Source organism: Dromiciops gliroides, chromosome 6 (assembly GCF_019393635.1).
Source record: "Dromiciops gliroides isolate mDroGli1 chromosome 6, mDroGli1.pri, whole genome shotgun sequence".
NCBI lineage: Eukaryota > Metazoa > Chordata > Mammalia > Microbiotheria > Microbiotheriidae > Dromiciops > Dromiciops gliroides.
Window position 1 is genome coordinate 187572804 of NC_057866.1, and position 6144 is coordinate 187578947.

At 37.3% G+C, this 6144-nt stretch overlaps 1 pseudogene; it reads right to left on the reverse strand.

Moving 5' to 3' along the window:
* Nucleotides 1-3707: 3707 nt before the first annotated feature.
* Nucleotides 3708-6144, reverse strand: LOC122732165 (annotated as a pseudogene).

The window sequence follows — 6144 nt, forward strand, 5'->3', positions numbered from 1 at the left end:
AAACAATGCAAGATGGTTTTGATTTCATAATACAATGTTTATTCTGGGAGTATTGTGCTCCCATATTCTGAGTTGTTTGTTTTTGTTATTTTTTTTCTCTCCACTTATTATTTGATCAAACTCTATAAAGCATTTCCCTGGCAAATTGGTTGCTATGGCAAGTGTAAATTGATTCTAGAAGTATTTTTTTTTTTTGGTGAGGCAATTGGGGTTAAGTGACTTGCCCAGGGTCACACGGCTAGTAATTGTTAAGTGTCTGAGGCCAGATTTGAACTCAGGTACTCCTGAATCCAGGGCCGAGGGAACAACTTTTGACAAATGTTGAGGTTGGTTTCTCTTTGTTTAATTTTTCCCACAATATTGTACAGATGGCTGGAAGTTTTTATCACACCCATCTCATTCTATACCTGGCTTCTATGCCCTCTCCTGTATGCCTGAAGCCATGGACATCTCAATCGCATGCATCAAATTAAGTCTGACTCAGTTTCCTTCCAATATGTTTGGTGGCTTGGACATATATCCCATCCACCTATTTTATGCCTGGCATACTTCATGAGCAGTATATATTGCTCAAGTGTGGGAATGCTCATATCGCATCATTTCTCTGTTCTTTTATGGTAACTCCCATAATTATCTCAGGTGTCATGATAAATACAGTGTTGGATTTGGCCTTGACATCTTTTACCAATTATATTAGATTCTTTAATTTCTCATAATGGCATGAGGATAATTAGGCAGATGATGCAAAAAGTGATGAAATAAAGTTAAAAATTATTTTTTAAAATTAATATCTCAGCAATTGTCTTCTCAATTTACCCTCCACAAGAGGGCACTATAGTAATATTATGTTTTAGAGAATGTTTCAATTTTTGTTTTATTATATATTTCATGTATAACAAAGATTCTGAATTCCCTTAGACATGTTTTTGAGAAGACTCATTGTTTGATGTGATTATTGACAAAGCTATTTTAAAGTTGTATTAAGCTCAATTTTGTAGGAAATTTTCCTGTCTGATTACCAGCATCCACACATCAGTCCCTGAAAAGACTTCCATTCCATGACTACACCCAGAGGATGTCCCAAGAACCATCTGAGAAAAGACTTTCAAAGACGTTAAATGAACAGTTTTGTTTTGTTGATTTTTATTCCTTTCTGTTGTTATGTATACCATATGTAATATTTATTCTCTACAGAGGCCCTCCCTCTGCAGGCTAGTGTCAAAGTGTTGGTTCATAAGGGACCACCCCTCTGAACAAAATTTCCTCTTTCTCCTTTTTATATATTGTTATTAACATATTGTTTGTTAGCATGGGGTATTATATTCTGTTATTTTTGACTGTTTCCTCAAGGAAACACCCCATGTTTCTTGAAGAAACAAAGGGGAGACCATAATGATTGGAATGATTCCACCTGCTGGAGACTTAATGTAGGAAAGCTCCACCATGAGGAGGCCTCTGAGGGCAAGGCCATGCAGCTTTTCTTTGTGTCAGGAAGTGATGTTTGCTTGTGGGAGGAAGAGGGGGTAAGGCTGGCTCTCTCAGTCTTTTTCATCAGGACACTGATGGAGAGTGGAGCTAAAAATGTGCTCTCCCTTTAATAGATAGATGAATCTAGGCCTCTTTCTCTTTCTCTTCACCAAATTCTTATTCTCCTTACTAAATGTTCAAAAGTCTAACTCTTGCTAAAGTGTATAATTTATTGGCAACCACTCATTATATATTTTAGACAGACCAGATAGAATTTTAGCCCCTTACACTTATTTTGTGAGGAAATGGATACAACCTTCTAAATTCTTCTTATTTGTAAATTGCCATGTTTTTTGGGATGATCTGTTTAGGCAAGTTCAAGAAGACTTATCAGGAAAAAAGCTTCCTAATTCAAAATTCCTAAACAATTAGTTTATTGAGAAAAGAGGTATTCTCTTCTATTCCTCATAAAATAAAGGGGGGAGGGAGGAATTTAACACATTGTAGTAAAGAATGAATTTCATCTAATGTTATTTAGCTATTACTTATACAATTTATAAAACAATATCTGTTATTCTAGAGATTTACATTAATTTATCAGTGTTTTGTGTTTGTTTTTTTCCTGTATCTTTAAGTGAACTCTCACATATTCATTATCTATGTGGAGTTCCAGAATGTAATTATTTTCTTGATTTCTAGTGATTGATTTTATACCAGGAGGAATGTAACTCCAAAAAGAAGAAATGAGGGGGAAATGATGTTCAGTGAATTTTTTTTTAATTTTTTTTGGGGGGGTGAGGCAATTGGGGTTAAGTGACTTGCCCAAGGTCACACAGCTAGTAAGTGTTAAGTGTCTGAGGCTGGATTTGAACTCAGGTCCTCCTGAATCCAGGGCCGATGCTGTATCCACTGTGCCACCTAGCTGCCCCAGTGAATTTTTTTTAAAAAAGGACTTGATAAACTTTTTATTGTTAATTGTTATTGCAAACAACATGAGAAAAATAACAATAACTGTGTCTATCCCTAACATATGATTAGGACTGTAATTGATATTGTTCAAAGGACTGTAATTGATATTGTTCTGAGTTTTGATTTCAGATGTAATTATCATAATAATAATTAAATTAGCTAATCCACTATTCAGGGTAAAAGCCATAAGGTGATCAAAGGAAGTCCAGTATGAATATTACTAAAGAAGGATGTGTGTGCCTTGGAAGTTAGAAGGGTAGCCTGGGCATGGACTAAGTTTGGAGCCTCTAGATTCAGTTTTCACATTGTATTATTTACTTTTTGAATGGGAATTTTTTCACCTGATTTATACTGAGCCTGGGTATAATATTCAGTTAATGATGTGAAACTGTGTTGAATGATTAGCTGTTTCAAATAGTATATGAAATTCTTATCTAAAATGAAGCAGAGGGGCAGTTAGGTGACACAGTGGATAAAGCACCAGCCCTGGATTCAGGAAGACCTGAGTTCAAATCTGTCCTCAGTCACATGACACTTACTAACTGTGTGATCCTGGGCAAGCCACTTAACCCTCATTGGCCCACAAGAAAAAAAAATCCTTATTGTTAGTGTATACTATTAAGAATAACTGTTAAAAATCTTAAGAATTATCCTACAAATAAGTGATGTATGCAGAATAGAAGTCTCTTATTGATCAAAGGGGAGGAATTTGAAATAATCAGATTTATTCTGTATCATTTTTAAATTTTTCTTATTTGTAACTGATCATTTTGATTTTTAACTACTTAAGTCAGGGTTCTTTGTCTCTGAACTTAGTTCAGGAATTCAGATGTCACATAATAAGTTAAGTCAAGAAATCTAGCTCTTGGTTGGGCAGCTAGGTGGTGCAGTAGACAAAGCACCAGCATCAGGAAGACCTGAGTTCAAATCCAACCTCAGACACTTGACACTTACTAGCTGTGTGACCCTGAGCAAGTCATTTAACCCTCCTTTCCCTGCCCTGCAAAAAATGAATGATGGAAGCTAGGCAAGAAATAGAAAGGCTCAATTCTGTCATTTTGAAAGTATTTTATCTCATGAAAGTTGGGTGAATATTCCTTTTAACATCAGGAAAATTTTTAAGCTGTTTCTCAAAACAAAAGTATTTTCAGGATATATTTTGTACATTTTCAATTAACAATTGTGTGATTTTAGAAAGCCTGCAATCTTATTTTGGGGGGCGGGGGTCAAATCATTATTAGGTAAATGGGGAAATGTAGACAGGGTCCAGTTTAGTTCTTCTTGTCAGCAACCTTCCTCATGGCAGCCAGGATGTTTCTGAGCTCCTTTCTCTTCCTCTTGGCTTGGATGTGAGTTCCCACCTTTTTTTTACTGAACTTTAGGGCTTGCTTATCCTTGAAGATCTTGAATAATTCCATGGCCTGCCTCTCATAAGGGGCAAACCCACACACCTCCTGGATCATATCTCTCACGAACTTGGTGTGTTTGGTCAGGCACCCATTGTGGCAGCAGTGTTGGCTTTGAAATCTTTTTGGTAATTTTGTAGCCTTTATTGAGGCCCACAGCCATGGGGAAGTGGATGGCTGCAGTGTGATTGAAGCCTCAATGGCAGCCACAACGGAAAGCCTCCAATCTTATTTGGAGGCCAATTTGTTGCAATGACAATTTGCTGGTGATGACAATTGCAGCTAAACCTACGGTGATTTGTGAGGCTTTATTAATTGAGGGGAAAGCTTTTCTGGGATCCTGCATATTCTCTGTTTCATCCTTAGGTTTGGTGTGTATATTTGTATCTTCAGGGCAGACAAAGTGGAAAGTTGTTACTGTAATATGGAATTCATTGGTTATTAAATTAATAAAGCACCTAAATTACTATACTAAGCAGTGAGAAAGATTTTGCTGTTTTTATCTGAATTTATTGGCATGAAACAATAGTTAAATTAGTGCCCAAACTTGTCATATGTATGAACGATGGTAAATTATGAACTATCTTATATAACTTTAATGGGAAATAATAGGAACTGATGGGCAACAGAGAGCGCAGTTTTCCGATGTCCTCATTGTGGCAGGAGCTGAAGCTCCCATATTGGACTGCACAGCCACACTGTGGCCTGGGGCTCTTCAAGGCACTGATCCATGGTGGTCTGCGACTGGTGGAAGCCTACTAATTGGGTGGTGGAGGGGATGCAGGTAGTAACTCTATCAGAAGGAACTGGAGAAGGATTTCAAATGATGATCCTCTGATGAGGGGTTAAACAAGGTCTAGATCAGGAGGTAGAAGAAATGGTGAATAAGATTTACTTGATCTGGGAGAAGAACAAAGGATGAAGAGAGACACAAATGAATAAATAAAAAGAGGAGAGATTGAGAGAATTAAATGTGTCCTCATCAGATCAGCTAGGTGGTGCAGTGGATAGAGCACTTACCCTGGAGTCAGGAGGACCTGAGTTCAAATCCGGCCTCAGACACTTAACACTTAGTAGCTGTGTGACCCTGGGAAAGTCATTTAACCCCAATTGCCTCACAAAAAAACAAAAAACAAAAAAACCAAAACAAATGTGTCCTCAGTAGGCAAGATACATTATTCAAGTCGTGGGGGCTTCTTCTCCCCCCCCCCATTCCCTTCCTTTTCTGCTGAGCTAGCAGTTACAATTGAGAAGAATATGTTCCTCTCAGATAGGGCAGACTACATTGCTCAAGTCCCAGGAGCTTCTCCTCCTCCCCAAAATGCCCTTCCTTTTCCTGCTGAGTTAGCAGTAGTTATCTAAAGTTAGATAACAAAAGAACCATGAAATCTCTGTCTCTTTGTCCCATGGAGAAGGCGGTGGGGATTACATGTTCAGGAGTGTTGTGACAAATGTGCATCTGGACTAGCCAGATAGGTGAAATGGGGGAGGGAATCCTTGCGTTAGGAACAGACATACATAAGCTCCCTGAGAGGAACATGCTTTGCACAACTTCTTTTGAAATGTGTGCCCTTTCTTGCAAGATCATAATAAAATGATCTTCCTTCTTTGCACCAGACCAGGAGTCATGCCTCAGTTTACCTGTTTCTTATAGTACCCAAGTGAATTGGAAGGTTCTTTTTTTCCTCCAAATTTTATTTTTATCTCTTCCTTTTAAATTAAAAATATTATTTAAGACACCAAACAAATAATAAAATACTGTTATGAATTTTTTTTTTTAAAAAAAAAGAACATCAGGGGCAGCTAGGTGGCGCAGTGGATAAAGCATGGCCCTGGAGTCAGGACACTTACTAGCTGTGTGACCCTGGGCAAGTCACTTAACCCCAATTGCCTCATCAAAACAAACAAACAAACAAAAAGAACATCAAACAAAATACTTAATGTTGAATTCCAAGCAGTGTACATTCATTAAAAGATTAAATATATAAGAGTGATTGCAACAGCTAACACAGCTAACATTAAATTTTTAGAGTCTACCATTTGTTAAATGAAATGATAAATTTGTACTTAAAAAATGAATACTCGCATTGTCCTAATCTCTGACTATTTACCTAATTAATTTGCTCGTGCCAGTATCTTTATAAGAGATTAGGGGTACTTCTTTGAATTCCTGGATAGAGTGGGTGGAAGGATATAGATATAATTTTTATTATTATTTCTTACCAGAATGGTGCATTTCTAACTCAATGGAGTGTTTTGGGGAGCCAGGGGATCTGGGATCCTCTGCATCGTAATATGTCAT